The sequence below is a fragment of the Nycticebus coucang genome, chromosome 8 (genome assembly GCF_027406575.1).
Source record: "Nycticebus coucang isolate mNycCou1 chromosome 8, mNycCou1.pri, whole genome shotgun sequence".
NCBI classification, from domain to species: Eukaryota; Metazoa; Chordata; class Mammalia; order Primates; family Lorisidae; genus Nycticebus; species Nycticebus coucang.
In genome coordinates, this window is record NC_069787.1 from 25,006,810 (window position 1) to 25,023,616 (window position 16,807).

Below are 16,807 nucleotides of genomic sequence, written 5' to 3' on the forward strand. Positions count from 1 at the left end.
AACCAGAATTTCACAGGCATCAGCAAATACCTGGCTTCCTTAGGTGACAGGTAGGGAGGTACATCTGCCTATCAGCCAGCTCTCCATATAGAAGTATTCCAGCCCCCTTTAAAATTGTACCTTTGTGCTAAAGATAAACTAGGGCACCTTTATTGGAGAAAGCCTTTGTTTTCCAGAAGGATTTGGCTTAGAATTTCTTAATATTTTTTAGAATTGCACTTTTTCCTTTTTGAAATGCCTACCCTTCTTATTCAATGTGCGATCTATGTTCACTATGAAAAAAATCTGAGAAAGAAGAGGTAAGTTAAAGATTTGTTGTGGAAAAATTGCTTGGGTATAACTTCTATTATCTATTTTTGTTTGTTTTTCATGATTTTCTATGGAGGGCATAGACTATAATTTACATAATTCCCTACTTTTGAGAGTTTAGAGGTATAGTCTTTATGGGCTCCCGGTACCTGCAAAAATCCCCGTAAGAGTCAGCTCCTGTTGCCTGGAGTGGGAGCTGGCTGATGACTACCCCTTTATTAACTGCCTGCTCTTGTCTGTTTTGCATCCCCAGCTCCCTGTTCATCTCTTTCACCTCTCAAATAAACCATTTGCACTCAGATACTTGTGTCAGGGGCTGCTTCTCAGCAAACCCAAACCAATGCAGCAATATACTAGCTTCGGGTATACAATCATGTGCTGGTTAAAGAAGTTTCAGTCAACGACAGATCACACATGCAGTGGTAAAAAATTCCTATCGCTTAGTGATTCTTGATGATCCTGACCTTGTGTAGGCCAGGCTAATGCATATGTTTTTGTCTTCATTCACAACAAAAACATTTAAAAGTTACAAATTTAAAAATATATATGGCCAGATGTGGTGGCTCATGCCTGTAATCCTAGCATTCTGGGAGGCCGAGGCGGGTGGATTGCTTGAGCTCGTGAATTCAAGACCAGCCTGAGCAAAAGCAAGACGCTGTCTCTACTAAAAATAGAAAAACTGCGGCAAGGAGATCACTTGAACCCAAGAATTTGAGGTTGCTGTGAGCTATGATGTTACAGAACTCTACCCAGGGTCACAGTTTGAGACTCTGTCTCAAAAAAAAAAAAAAAAAAAAATTTTTTTTTAAATATAAAAAAGTTTGTAGAATAAGGATACAAAGAAAAGATTTTTTTTTTTTTTTGGCCGGGGCTGGGTTTGAACCCGCCACCTCTGGAACATGGGGCTGGCACCCTATCCCTTTGAGCCACATGTGCTGCCCAGAAAAAAAAATTTTTTTTACAGCTATACAATGTGTTTGTATTTTAAGTTGTGTTATTACAAAAGAGTCAAAAAGTTTTAAAAAATTTAAAGTTTATAAAGTAAAAAAATTATGGTGAGCTAAGATTAATTTATTATTAAAAAAAGAAGAAATCTTTTAAATAAATTTGATTAGCCTAAATGTACAGTGTTTATAAAGTGTATAAGTAGGAAATACTAAGAGCCAGGTAATCCTAGCACTTTGGGAGGATTGCTTGAGTTCAGGAGTTTGGGACCAGCCTGAGCAAGAGCAAGACCCCATCTGTATTAAAAGTAAAAAAATTATGGAGACTCTACCTCTTTCATGTTTACATGGATGGAGCTGGAACATATTCTTCTTAGCAAAGTATCTCAGGAATGGAAGAAAAAGTATCCAATGTACTCAGCCCTACTATGAAACTAAATTATAGCTTTCACCTGAAGGCTATAACCCAACTATAGCACAAGACTATGAGGAAAGGGCCAAGGAAGGGGGAGGGAGGGGGGAGGTTAAGGTGGAGGGAGGGTAATGGGTGGGCCACACCTACGGTGCATCTTAGAATGGGTACAGGTGAAACTCACTAAAGGCAGAATATAAATGTCTACATACAATAACTAAGAAAATGCCATGAAGGCTACGTTGAACAGTTTGATGAGAATATTTCAGATTGTATATGAAACCCACACATTGTACCCCTTGATGGCACTAATGTACACAGCTATGATTTAACAATAAAAAAGAAAAAAAAGAAAAAAATAGAAAAACTAGCTGGGGACAGTGGTGCACGCCTAGTCTCAGCTACTCGGGAGGCTGAGGCTAGAGGATTGCTCAAGTCCAAGAATGTGAGGTGTCTGTGAGGTGTGATGATGCCATGGCACTCTACCCGGGGGAGGGAATGAGACTCTGCCTCAAAAAAAAAAACCCCAAAAACAAAAAAACACAGCAACAACAAGTAGTACACAGTAACATCCTAGATCTTCACATTTGCTCACCGCTCACCCGCTGACTCACCCAGAATGACTTCTAGGCCTGCCAGCTCCATTCACGGTAAGTGCCTTATACCGTTTTTTAATTATTTCCACTATTTTTTTACCATACCTTTCCTGTGTTTAGGTATGGTAAAACACAAATATTAAGCAGCATAATACAGTTGCCAACAGGATTCAGTCCAATCACATGCTCTTCAGGTTTGTAGCCTAGGAACAATCAACTACTCCACTGTACAGCTGAGGTGGGTAGTGGGCTAGGCTCTCAGGCTTGCATAAGGACACGCTGATGTTTGCACAACGATGAAATTGGCTAATGAGGCATTTCTTAGAATGTTTCCCCATTAAGATACGCAGGCCTCTATACTATGACTACCTTTACCAGAGTTGGATCTACATACAAAAGCTTTGTGAGACCAGATATTTTGCCTAATGTGGCGTACTCAGAAGTCAAGGCTCTCCTGACTCACTTAGGTTATGTTGGGTTGTGCCTCCTGAGTTTGGCAAATTTTGACCTCCAGGTTTCTCATCCTTTTACTTCCCAATTTATGCTAGACTTTTGCCGAGGCTGCCTTGTTGCTAATGACTAATCCTTGTTTTTCTTCCTTGTTGCTTTGTCCCTGAGTTAATCCTCTCCTACAATTCTGCTATCTCCTCTCTGGATTTTTCTTATCAAAAAATCTTTACCAGGCTCAGTGCCTGTAGCACAGTGGTTATGGCGCCAGCCAAATACACCGAGGTTGATGGGTTTGAACCCAGACCGTGCCAGCTGAAACAACAATGACAACTGCAACAAAAAACAGCCGGGCGATGTGGTATGTGCCTGTAGTCCTAGCTACTTGGGAGGCTGAGGCAAGAGAATTGCTTAAGCCCAAGAGTTGGAGGTTGCTGTGAGCTGTGACGCTATAGCAAGAGTTGGAGGTTGCTGTGAGCTGTGACGCTATAGCACTCTATCAAGGGTGACATAGTAAGACTCTTTCTCAAAAAGAAAAAAAATCTTTACCAGCTTCAGTGCCTCAGCTTTAGCCTGGAGCTGTGATGTAGGTGAAGGGTTTGTTTTGAGATTCTTTTTACACTGCTCTAAAGCCCTGCTTTTTCTTGTAAACCTCCCTGGAAAGAATTTTTTTTGTTGTTCTTAAATTAGGTTGTCCTGGCATGTGTGGTGGCTCATGCCTGTAATCCTAGCACTCTGGAAGGCTGAGGTAGGAGGATCCTTTGAACTCAGGAGTTCAAGAAAAGCCTGAGCAAGAATGAGACCCTGTCTCTACTAAAAATAGAAAAATTAGCCAGGTGGGGTGGCAGACGCCTATAGTCGCAGTTGCTTGGGAAGCTGAGGCAAGAAGATTGTGTGAATCTAGGAGTTTGAGGTTACTGTGAGGTAGGCTGATGCCACAGCACTCTAGCTGGACAACAGAGTGAGACTTTGTCTCAAAAAAATAAAAATAAAAAATAAATTAGGTTGTCTTCTGATATAATAGCTCGTGCAAACAAACAAAAATAAATTTTTTTTTTTTGCAAAGTCAACATATATTCTCTGAGTAAGTTTTTTCCTCCACCTCCCAAAACATGCCAGTTTAAGGGTCCAAAGCAGGGGTCCTCAAACTACGGCCCGCGGGCCACATGAGGTGGTGTGATTGTACTTGTTCCTGTTTTGTTTTTTTACTTCAAAATAAGATATGTGCAGTGTGCATAGGAATTTCTTCATAGTTTTTTTTTTTTTTTTTAACTATAATCTGGCCTTCCAATGGTCTGAGAGACAGTGAACTGGCCCCATGTTTAAAAAGTTTGAGGACTCCCGGAAAGTGTCAGAACTCTGCCAAGGTGTGTGCTAACACTATACGTATTGAGCTAGACAGTGAGCATTGGCAAGCATCTTGGTGCAATCTGCCCTTGTTGAAGGACACTTGTTAATCTGGTGACGTTAGTCCAGAGACATGAACTTAAAGGTGGGAATATCAGGCACCTTGGTAGGAAAAGTTTTTAGTAACTTTCCACATGACAACATCCACATTTTGACAGGAGTATGACTTGGCCTGGGATAAAGAATTATAGTACTTTCTCCTTCCAACATGAGTTAATATCTATATGGCATTAGGCCAGTACCTGGCACAGAGTAACTTTTTAAGACATATTTGCTCTTTTTAAACATTTATTTATAAAAATAAAGCACTTACAGCATGACAGGTTATGAGGCCACAGGGTGGACTAACTCTCAAAACATCTTGGGAGGGAGATAGTTTTACAGGGGTGTTTAACCTGCAGTCCACGGACCACATGCACATTATTTGAGGACTGTTCTGTCTACCTGTGATATTGGATATTGCAGAAAGCATGCGTGGACCTTTTGTTTTGATCACAGCTTTCCTTAGTGTGTGTATATTTAATGTATGGCTCATGACAACTCTTATTCTTCTGCTGGGTGGCACAAAAGAAAAAAGTTTGAATATCCCTGGTGGACATGGCTGTTGAACCTGCATCAACATGGAAACAACAATCCTCTGTTCTTTTCTGTTCTTTTTCTTTCTTTTTTTTTGAGACAGAGTCTCACTATGTCACCCTCTGTAGAGTGCTGTAGTGTCACAGGCCACAGCAACCTCTGACTCTTGGGTTTAAGCAATTCTCTTGCCTCAGCCTCCCAAGCAGCTGGGACTACAGGCGCCCACCACAATGCCCAGCTATTTTTTTTGTTGAAGTTGTCATTGTTTTTTTTTGGCTGGGGCTGGGTTTGAACCTGCCACCTCCGGCATATGGGGCCAGCACCCTACTTCATTGAGCCACAGCCGCCCCAATTGTCATTGTTCTTTTAGCAGGCTCAGGCCAGGTTCAAACCCCAGGGCTGGCGCTCTAACCACTGAGCTATAGCCTGTTTTTTTCTTTCTTCACTGCACTAAAAGAAGTTGGGCTATTTTAGCTGAGAAGGCGAGCACTCCTCCAGGAGGCCATCCATGATTAAGGGCAGGCAAACAGGTCACTCACCTCTACAGTGGCAGCTAACTAGGCCCCCGAGAGCTGATGTTTTGGGCACTTGCTGATTTTAATGGTTCCCCAGGTCTACTGGGAAAGAAAAGAGAAGTATAAAGATGTGAGTAAAAGAGAAGTCCTGGAATAAACTGGAATGTGGACTGGGGCGCTGAAATGGTTGTCCATGAAGGGAGTTCAAACAATGCTGGGTGGATAATAGAAGGGCCTCTGCAAGGGCCCAGCCCACCTGCTTTGGCCAAACATAGCTGGTTGGTTAAGAGCGCAAACCCTGAAGCCTGACCACGTGGGTTCAAATCTCTGCTTCACCCCAGCAAGCTGTGGCCAACTTTATCCTCTGAACATGCCACAGCCCATCTCTCAGACTCTTCTTGAAATGTGTCTGCCACTCCCCCTACCGCAGAGGTGTCTGTGACCCCCCTCCTTGAATAGGAATGGGGACTTGTGACTGACCTAACCAAAGGAGTCTGGCAGACGGATGCTAAGACTTGAAGAGGATGCAGGGGTCCTCAAACTTTTTAAACAGGGGTTTAAAAAAAAAAAACAACTATGAACAAATTCCTATGCACACTGCACATATCTTATTTTGAAGTAGAAAAAACAAAACGGGAACAAATACAATCACACCGCCTCATGTGGCCTGCGGGCTGTAGTTTGAGGACCCCTGAGTGGTATGCCTAGTTCTCCCGCTAAGGAATTCCGCCTTGGAACCCAGCCACTGTGTTGTAAGGAAGCTGAGGCCACTTGGGAGGGTGCACTGTGCCCTTGGGCCACGGCCAGCATCGCAGCCCGCTGTGTGTGAGCCAGCCTTCAGATTAGCCCAGGCGCACGCTATTGCAGTGTCTCCCTCGGAGCAGTAATGCATGTAAATAATTCAGACGTAGCCCTGAGTGCTCTGTGGTGCTGTTACTGTCGTTTTATTGCCATCACGGCTACCCCAGTTGATCTGCAGGTATGTTCAATGTGGTGCTATCCATACACAGAGTGCTTCCCTGGTGACACAGGCTGCGCTGCCTCTGACAGAGCAGGTGAGCTCTCCCCTACAAAACCCCAGGTTACCCATGAGCCAGGAGGGGCCCTGGGCATGCAGCGGGTAAGGTGGGGGAAAAGGACAGGTGAGCCAAGCTTTATACTAAGTAGGGGGAGGCTGAACTGGGCAGAAGTGGGAACCTTAGTGGACAGTGTTCAGTGACCCTCATCACACAGACAACATGGTGCAGTTTGCCTGATTCTCAGATTAAGGGCTAACCTTGGGGAGGAAGGACTTTTATCCAAATTTTAAGGGGCCTTGAAAAGGGTATCGGAGAAAGTTGACTAGAAATTGCCCAATGGAAAAAAAAGGAAAGGGAATTTCAGGTGGAGGGGATAGTGTGAACAAAAACCCGGTGGAAAGAAAACATTTCATTTTGGGGAATTTGAGAATCTGAGGATGTTAAGAGTGTGGAGTGATGAATTCAAGGGCCTTCTATAGGACCACTGATCTATGCTCTAAAAAAATGTCAGAATTGTGAAAGAGAAAGAAAGACTAAAAAAAGTCTCAAAAGAAATGCTATACATGCGTCCTCTAAATGGAATGTATGATCCTGGATTGGTCCCAGGTGGGGGGAAGCAGGAACACTACAAATGACATTATTGAGACAACTGGTGACATTGAGTAGGGACTGTGTAATAGGTAAAAGTATTGTATTGATATTAAATACAATTCTACTTTCTCTTATGTAAAAGAATGTCCTTTTTAAAAGAAAACTCATGCTGAAATGTTAAGGGTAAGGAGGTACGATGTCTACAATCAACTTCCAAATGGGTCAAGGAAAAATGATATTTATTCAGGCAGAGGGAATGATAAAAACAAATATGGCAAAATGTTAACTGGTGAAGCTGGGCAAAGGGTATAAAGGAATTCCTTCTTGTAATTCTTGTAATTCTTCTGTGAGATTAAAATTATTCTAAAATAGAAAGTTTTTGAGAAAGAATGAGCAAACAGAAAGTGTAGCCTAAGAGGCAGGGAGGGGTAAAATAAAAGTCTGGAAGTCAGGCTTTTATTGGAAGGGACATTGAGTTGCAGAAAAGCTAAATGACTGGTCAGGGGTCAGTGAGCAATTAGTCTGGGCTTTGTGCCCCTGACCGTACTTCTGAGACTCAAGTCTTGCCTCTTTGTAGTCAATGGGAGGGTCCTGGGAGGAAGGAGTGTGTGTTAATATATGGCCTCTGATGTGGAGAAGACCTCAGGGGTGTAATTTCTGCTCGTCTTGGGGAAGGTCTCACAGAGTTCTATTATTTCAGGTTATCATTAATGGAGTTGTGCTCTGAATTCCACGTGTGCTGCCCTGAAATTTGCTCCATATGTTTGTAAAGGTTGATTACATCTTTGAGGCCTTTTTCTAATGTGAACAGAAGCTATAAAGTTTCAAGTGTTGCAGCTCCTTGGGACCAAGTGTCTTTTCTGGTTGTCGTAAAAGGGCTCTGCATCTGATATTTGACATCAAATAAACAGGTACTAACAATCTTGATTTCAGATGATGCATAATGCTGTCATTTCTTGAATAAGAAATTAGGAGCAAATCTTTCTTTCCCCTTTACAAAGGAGAACAACTCGACAAAGGGTAATGGATTCCTTGCTAACTATAGGTCCAAGCTTAAAAAGGAGTCCTTACTCTCACACAGTATTGGCAGAAGTATCAATTGATACAAGCTCTTTGGAAATCTGTTTGACACTAGCTAATCAAAATTAATATATGCTGCATAAAACAGTTCCATGCTGTGCACTTTATCTAAGAGAAATGATTGTACTTGTCCACATAAACACATGTACAGAAATATCCATAGCAGCTATATTAATAATAGCCTACACCCAGAAACAACCCAACTGTTCATCAACACTAGAGTGGATAAATGTGGTATATTCACATATGGAGTACTACAGAGCAATGAGAGAGAAAGAAGTACTGAAATACGTAACAACGTGGCTGAATCTCATGGTTATATAAACACAAAAGAAAATATTCAGAGTGATTTTATTTATTTGAAGTTTAAGAACAGGCAAATTGAATCTATAATGACAGAGGTCAGAGTAGTGAACTTTGGGGTGTTGATCATGAGAGGGTAAGAAAAAGCCATCTGGGTGCTGAGAATATTGATATCATCATCTGGGTGGTAGTTACACAAGCATTCAGCTGCATGTAAATTAAGTATTAATAGAAAAATAGATAAAAAGAAAAAAAGAGTTGTTTCCCACTGATAGGGTTGTCTTGAGGGGCTGTCATCTGGGGCATCCTGACAGCTGTGCCTGATAGTAGCAGCCGGGGCTGGGTGTGTCTTCAGGCCCCATTCTACAATAGTCCACCACTTGTGTTCTAGCTGATACCTGCTGCATGACAGCCACCAATCACCCAGGGCTCAGTCAATACCTGTGCACCAAGCCCGTGGCTCAGGACTGCTTCCACCTGCAGCTTGAGACCACTCAGGCTCTAGGACAGCTTTTTTTCAAACTCCAGTGTGTCGAAGAATGACCTGGTGATGCTGTTCAAATACAGCCCCTGATCTAGTAGGGCCTGAGATTCTGAGTTTCCAGTTGATGCTGATGCTGACAGACAAACTAGGAGGGATAAGGTTTTAGAGGAAGACAGGATAGTGTAAGTATCTTGGCTCTGCCACTTATGAACCGTATAATCTTTGCCAAATGACCTGAACTCTCTGACCACCGTTTCTTCTTCTATAAAATGGCAAGGGGGAGTAGTTTAGGTGGGATGGGGAGGGGCAGGTGAGAACCATCTCTTAGATGGTGCAGATTAAAAAGGATAATGTACATAAAGTGTTTAGCACAGTGCCTGGCTCGTAGTAAACACTCATGAATTGCTAACCTGTTAGTATTTATTATTTTTAATAAAGGAGAATTGGGTCATAATTTGGAGAAAGGTGAGTGTCCTTAATACAACAGGAACGTACACGCATTTATTTCCCTTGTAGCCCACTGAAGGAGGATGTTTTCTCACTTCCCTTTTCTTCCACTTCAGCCCATAATCCTTCCTTTGGATTTATCCCCTCCATCCTCATTACCCAGATAAGATGTATTACCTCTTCACTCTCCCTCCACCCCCAGCCAACTCAAATCTCACAAAGCTGGGAGAACTCAGGCAGAACTGAAACTTAAAGCCAGGCAGATTGTCAGATTGTGCCCGGAGGTGATGTCTTTGTTAAAGAAATATCCTCCCCACCTTGGCTCCTTCTGGCCGTGCCGGCCTGGCCCCAGACAGTGGAGGTGCTGGGCTGGGTCTCTGCGCATGCCCAGGCCAGGCTGCTCTCCTCAGGCTCCACCCCTGCTTCTCCAGGCATCGGGCCCCTCTGGAGGAAGACATATGTTTCCCAATCTGTGGGGCTGTCAGTTGGTGTCTTTTTCAAGAACCGAATTAACTTGTCGTCCTAGAGGGAAAAAAGAGAATGCTCGGCGTTGTGTTGTCTGCAGGATACTAGGCCTGGACGGGGTCCAGGTTTTGGGTGCTTCTCTTAGGTGGGAGGTAGAGGAGTTCTAAGGCACAGTCTGGTTTAATTCTATAACGTGAAACTCTGTTTACTGAGTGCCAGGCACTACACCAGGCACTGATGGCTCCAAAATAGCCAATCAAACCAACAATGACACTCACCACGGAGCAGGGAGATAGAAAAGAAGCAACTGTAACGCCCTAAGAGAAATGCTTAGGTAGGGGTGTACGGTACCCGGAGGAGAAGGGGGGGTGGTAGCCAGCCTTCAAAGACGGCCTCCCAACGAACCACACTTTCTTTTTTTGAAACAGAGTCTCACTCTTTTGCCCAGGCTGGAGTGCCATGGTGTCAGCCTAGCTCACACCAACTTCAAACTCCTGGGCTCAAGGGGTCCTCAGCTTCAGCTTACCAAGTAGCTGGGACTACAGTCGTTTGCCACAACGTCTGGCTGATTTTTCTATTTTTAGTATAGATGTTTTTGCTCAGGCTGGTTTTGAACTCCTAAGCTCAAATGATCCTCCTGCCTCAGCCTCCCAGACTGCTAGGATTATAGATGTGAGCCACCTTGCCTGGCCTGAACCACACTTCTTGATATTTCCGCCCTTGCATAGACGCTCCCCATGTTGAGTCCAGAGAGGCCTATGTAACCAATAAAATTTGGTGGAAGTGGTCCTGCGTGACTTCCAAGGCTGGGTTATAAAAAGCCTTACAGGTTCTGCCTGGTTCTCTTGGAACACATGCTCTGGGTGAAACCAGCTGTCATGTAAAAAGTTGGACTATGTTGAGATTGCCATGCTGTGAGGAAGCCCAGCCTAGCCAAATGAAGACAAAGAAATACCAGCCCAGTCACCAGTAGTTTCATGCATCTCAGCCAGGCAGCAGGTGATGTGAGCAGGAGCTCTGTTGGGCCTTCAAACCACTCTAGCCCCATCGGCCATCTCACCGCACCTACGTGAGAAACCCCAGGAGGGAACCTTGCGGCAGAGTTTCAGTCATCCTTCTGCACGTTGAATAACTGTGAACAACAATAATAAATTGTTGCTTTAAGCTTCCAAGGCTGGAGTAATTTGCTGCACACCTATAGGTAGAAAGAGAAGAAGGGTTTCTGGGAGAAAGGATGCCAAAGTAGGGAGTTGAAAAGTAGATTGCGGGTGGGGAGGAGCATCCCATGGAGAGGTTCATCCTGAAACCCCACACAGGAAGGAAGATCAGAATGGGCTACTGAGGAAACAAGAATAGTTAAATATTAATAGGGAGCACAGGCAGAGAGGGGAGTGAGCCAGGAGAATTGGGCAGGGGCCAGTACCAGGGATTCTGTACAGGGACTCTAAATGACATACTGTGTGCTTTGTGGAAGCTCTGTATTTATTTACAATTTTGAGAGGTGAAGACATGAACTTCACCTATGAATCTCTGTGGGTGTATCATTGTCCACAGCAGCTGCGACAGAAACCACTCAGAAGGTTTGGTGAGGCCAGGCACAGTGGCCTATGCCTGTAATCCTAGCAGTCTGGGAGGACCCAGCACTCAGGAGTTCAAGACCAGCCTGAGCAAGAGAGACCCCATCTCTAATAAAAATAGAAAAACTAGCTAAGCATTGTAGCAAACGCCTGTAGTCCCAGCTACTTGGGAGGCTGAAGCAGGAGAATGGCGTGAGCCCAGGAGTTTGAGGTTGCTGTGACCTATTATGCCATGGCACTCTACTCAGGGTGATAGAGTGAGAGTCTGTCCCCAAAAAAACAAAAAAAGACAGTTTGGTGAAAACAAAAGTTATGTGGCCGCATTGGCTCAAAGAAAGAGGGGAGAAGATTAAGCACCATTTAAGGCCCTTTGACTATTTTTTCCAAGCCTGGAAAAGTCCTAGATCCCCTATTAAAGGCATCCAGAAACCGCTTCCTCACAATTGGTGATTTATCTGCAACGTGCCTGCCCACCGGAGTTGGGAAATATGTGATTTAATTTATACCAAGCCAGGTCTTCCCGAAGTCTCACTCATGCCCACTTTCACCTCTGGCCCTGGCTAACATGGGGGGGCAGTTCCCAGGGCTGCCGCCGCCATCTCCTTCACTTACCTTCCTAAGCCTCCTTGCTGTCTGCTGTAAAATGGGACAGTAGTGCCCACCTTACATTGAGAATCAAGTAAGAGCAAGGGACGCCTCGCACAGGTCACCTTCAGCAGGCAGAGGCGGTCGTCACTACTCTCCTTGCCTTGGTGCTCTGGTCTTATCCTCAAGCCTACACTTAGAGTAGCAGAGCTGTCCTCAGCTGACATTGCTGGTGGGTTAGCCCACACTTGGTCCCAGCATGCAGGTGGTCTTACAGTCTCTGGCAGCCACTGATATTAATTAATAGCTCACATTTCTTGAGACCTCACTATGCTACAAATGAGTTTCCTTCTTTAAACCTTGTAAAACTCCCGCATACTGGAAACATTTTATATTTGCAGAAATTGAGGTGGAACAAGGATAATGTGCCCAAAGCTACGAGGCCAGAAAGAGGAGGGGCTGGAATGGGAATACCCCAGAGACCGCCACGTAGCTGCTGCCCAGCACTGCCTCCCAAGGGGCCTGGCCCAGGAAGGGGCAGGATGGAGAAGCCTAGTGCTTCTCCCTGTCCCCGGAAGCAGATGAACCACATCTCGCCTTTGTTCAGGCACAGCCTCTTCAATTAGCATATCTGGTGGCTTTACCTTTCTTTTCCTACAAAGTCCAAGTGTAAAAGCAACAAAGGAAGGATGCATTTCATCCCAGTTTCCCATAATTGCTAGTGGGAGATAGCCTCAGAAAATGCCATATGAGCGCTGTCTGGAAATTACCTGGCCACGTGTATCTCTATTTTTCATATCACATGCTGGACAGTTCCCAGAAAGCCCTTGTATGTCATCCTGCAGTTTTGAAGAGTGATCTGGAGCTTACATTAGAAAATTCGTCCAATGATGACAAGAACTTTTTTGCTTCATATCTTGTCCTCTCTGTACTCAGAGAAGTGCCTGGCTCATAGTAGATGTTAAATAAACAGTTGCTGAATGGGTGGGCGCAGAGTCTGCTTCTCTATTAGGCTCAGGAGACATGATGTCTGGGGTTCAGATACTGTTAGGGGCCCATGGTAATGCTATAACTTTGATTTCTTACAATAGCAGAAGATATCAAAACAGTAAATATGTTATAATGAGCTGGCCTGCATTACATTCTTAATACCAATACAGTCATATAATAATTTTTAATTGTTTTTAATGCAGTAATGGCCCATGCGAGTTCTAACGCAGTCCTGAGTGAAGATAATGTGTAAACGCTGAATGTCTGATAGAGTTAATATCTATTAGAATTATGCCCCTTCCCTGCCCCTTCCTAAGGACCTCTTCTCCTGCACACCAGCACTGAGGGGACCAGAGTGCGTCCCTGACCCGGAGCAGTGAATAGGAGCTCTGGAGGATAGTCCCAAGCAGGACGTGCTCTGTCCAAGAGGTGCTACAATGGGCAGTGGCCTTTCCAAAGTGAAGCTGAAATACAAGGAAAGAAAAAGCTAAAGAAGACACAGAGAAATAGAGACAAAGTTAACTGAGTCATGGGAATTGTGAAATGGAGTGAGGATCCCTTAGCTCCCACTAGAGCTGGGGCTGGAGCTAACCAATCTGGTTTCTGGATGGACTTTATTTTTATTTATTTATTTATTTATTGAGAGAGTCTCACTTTGTCACTCTTGGTAGAGTGCTGTGGCATCTTAGCTCACAGCAACCTCAGACTCTTGGGCTCAAGCAACTCTCTTGCCTCAGCCTCCTGAGAAGCTGGGACTACAGACGCCTGCCACAATGCCCAGCTATTTTTTAGAGACGGGGTCTTGCTCTGGTTCAGGCTGGTCTTGAACTCATGAGCTCAGGCGATCCACCTGCCTCAGCCTCCCAAGTGCTGGGATTACAGGTGTGAGCCACAGCACCCAGCCCTGGATATACTTTAAACCCAACATCCACCTACATTTATTGAGTGCCTTCTGTTTGCTAGAGTTTGGGCCAAATGGCTTATATGCATCATCTTATTTAACCTCCCAACTACCCTATGAAGGTGGTTTTACACATATCTTTATCCTATTTCCCAAATATGGAAAGATAGCTTAATTTATTTGCTCAAAGTCCTATAGCTAGCAATTGGAACAATGAGGTCTCAAGCTCAGCCTGTTGGACTTTAAAGCCCACAATTTAACCAATAAACCCGCTTGCTTTGCCAAATTCCAAAGTCTATTCCAGTCTCCACAAAGCTCAACAGCTCACCTTTCTTGTTTTTTCTTGAGATCCTGATCTTCAACATGTTATATGTGTTCTTGCAACTCTCTCGACTAAGGACTTGAGGTAGTTTGAGTATCTGCTTTCTTTCTTTTTTTTTTTTTTTCTATTTTTAGTAAAGACTGGGTCTCACTCTTGCTAGGCCACCATGCCCAGCTGGGTTCTTTGTCTGCAAAACACCAACAGTCCAGGAGAACACCAAGAAGAAGAAAAGACCTGGGATGAACCACAGTAAGACATGAAAGGAGAAACTGGTGAGGAGCTGCATCTTGGTACAGAGAAGCAACCCCAGTTTGCCAGGTCTTGGTGAGGATGAACTTCAAGTGCTTGGAAAGAGGACAGATTAGGGAGACTCCAGGGAGCAAGACCAAAGAGGTTATTCTTTCTCCTGTAGGCAATGGGCTTAAATGGGAAGAACCAGGAGGATACGTGTACAACACAATGTTTAAGAAGCTTTATATGGTGGCTTAACCACAGTGAATTTGCCACAAAGAGAAAAGAGGCAAGAGACAATTTTTACAACAGTAGGAGAAAGATAACCAAGTTTATACTTGGGTGGTAGCCCGGAGAGCAGGGAGTAAGTGCATTGTAAAAAAGATTGCACAGAGTAATTAGATGAAGGCAGAGGGGGAACCAGAGGGAGGAACCTCCTATGATAATGTTCAGAAAAGTACTCTGAAAGCTCAATGGCAGAGATTTCCAGTTGTCCACAATATCCCTTTGCCCTTTTTTCTTGTGTACAAAAGCTCATGTTTTTCAGCGTGGGCACATGCTGCCCAGGATAAACACTGTATTCTTCGGCCTTCCCGTGCTTAGGTGTGTCTGTGAGTGTCTCCTGTAGAACAGGGCACTGGTGTCTCTGTTGTGGTCAGTCGCTGTCTGGGAGCAGGTATGGGAAGAGTGGTCGTGGTCACAATGTGGTGGTAGATTCAGATGTGGAGAGTGGCAGGTGGGACCATTAGTCAACTATCCTCTCCAAGGCAGGGAATCTGAGAGGTTCGTTTTTCACTGATGCCACACGTTTGTTCTTTTTTTTTTTGTTTGTTTTATTTCTTCTTGCTAGTTCCATGATCAGATGGGTTCTCCCCTAATAACTACAAGATGGCTGCCACAGCTCCAGTATCACATCTTACCATGTAAACCAATGGAAAAGAGGTTTTCCCCAGCAGTCCTTGTATAAGTGTCATTGTGTCTCATTGGTTCTGATTGTGTCACATGTTCACATCTGACCCAACCACAGCAACAAGTGAACTACAAGTGAATTATACCTGGCTAATTGGCTGAGGTCTTGACCACAAGCTCTAACTTTAGAAATAGGGATGACACTCTGGTTAGACTCTGGGGTCAAAGAGTAGGGGTGGGTGAGTCCCCAGAGAAAAATGGAAGAGGGGGAAATTAACCTGCAGAGACTACAATAAATTGTCCTTAATAATAGTATTCAATGTCCTCATACTTATTTCTTCCTAGAGCCCTGTTTTCAGGAAGCATTTTTGTTTCCTGAGTTACTTATGCAAAGAACATAATGAGAAATGCTGGACTTTAGAAATCTAAGAAGTGTATTTTATCTGCTTAATTATACCTCTGGTTATTTTTTACAAATGGGCCATTAGAGTCAGGAATATTAGTAAAGAAAAACAATCTCCAAATTCACTGGGTCCACATGGTTGATTAAAACATCCACTTATCTCTTGCTATATTCTGTTTTCTTAGAGAATTTTTTCAAAAACAAATTGAGAATTTGCCAGATTTTTGTATTTTTAAGAGAAAAGATAATGGGACCCCATATGTTTCTCTGACGTGTCCTTACTGACCTTTCCATTGCATCTCTAGTGCCCCCATAGCCTCCTAGATGGGAATTGATTAGAGGTCTTCATTCTCCTCTTAACACTGAACTGCACCTATGGGAAAAAAGGCCATGCTTTCCCCTCCCATCTGCTCTAGGGATTAATGTCCAGATAAAATCCTAATAGAAAGAAACAATTTAGATCCGGCAACTAAGAGCCAGTAGGGCTGTGGCCAGTATTTTTAAATACTATGTCCTGACATGTGTGAAATGATCATATCATCACCGATTCTGAGGAGTTACGTGACAATAAAAGTGCCTTCAAAAAAATCCATCACAGCACCTTGTACTTAATAGACTCTATTTTAAGGTTTACAAAAAATAAATCATAAATACCACTCTTAATCTTCTACAGTTTATCTTTAGAATAAATAATAAGATTAGCAACAATAAGAAAAAGGACAGCAGCCACAGCCAGGACTTATTGGGGCCTTTCTACATGTCAGGCACTCTGGTAATACTTCATATGTGTTATATTGTTTAATCTTTTTATTTATTTATTTATTTATTTACTTTTTTGAGACAGAGTCTGGCTTTGCCACCCTTGTTAGAGTGCCATGGCGCCATAGCTCCCAGCAACCTTGAACTCTCTGCGTCAGCCTCCCAAGTAGCTGGGGCTATAGGCACCTGGCACAACACCCAGCTATTTTTAGAGACAGGGTCTTGATTTTGCTCAGGCTGATATTGTTTAATCTTTACAACCATACAATGCGGCAAGGTGATATTATTGTTCCCATTTTACAGATGAGAAAACTGAAGCTCAGCAAAATTCAGGAGCAAATTCAATACCATATAACTGGTAAGTAACAGAGTCAGAATTTGGAGGCTGTGGCAGGAACCTTTCTGTTTATGCTACCCTGCAGTGAATAGCTTCAGACTTGATCCTTCATTATACAGTGGCCCAGGGAAGGAAATCCAAGTGACTGAGTTTATGTGAACCCTGCTCCCTGGCCACATTAGAGGAGGCAGAGGCACG

At 43.7% G+C, this 16,807-nt stretch overlaps 1 long non-coding RNA gene across 1 annotated transcript; it reads left to right on the top strand.

Annotated features, from left to right (window-relative positions):
- Window positions 1–13,964: 13,964 nt before the first annotated feature.
- LOC128591521 (uncharacterized) lies at window positions 13,965–15,353 on the top strand. Its single transcript, XR_008381573.1, has 3 exons — window positions 13,965–14,054; window positions 14,131–14,294; window positions 15,052–15,353. It is a non-coding gene; the product is annotated as an uncharacterized LOC128591521 (long non-coding RNA).
- The last annotated feature ends 1,454 nt before the right edge of the window (window positions 15,354–16,807 follow it).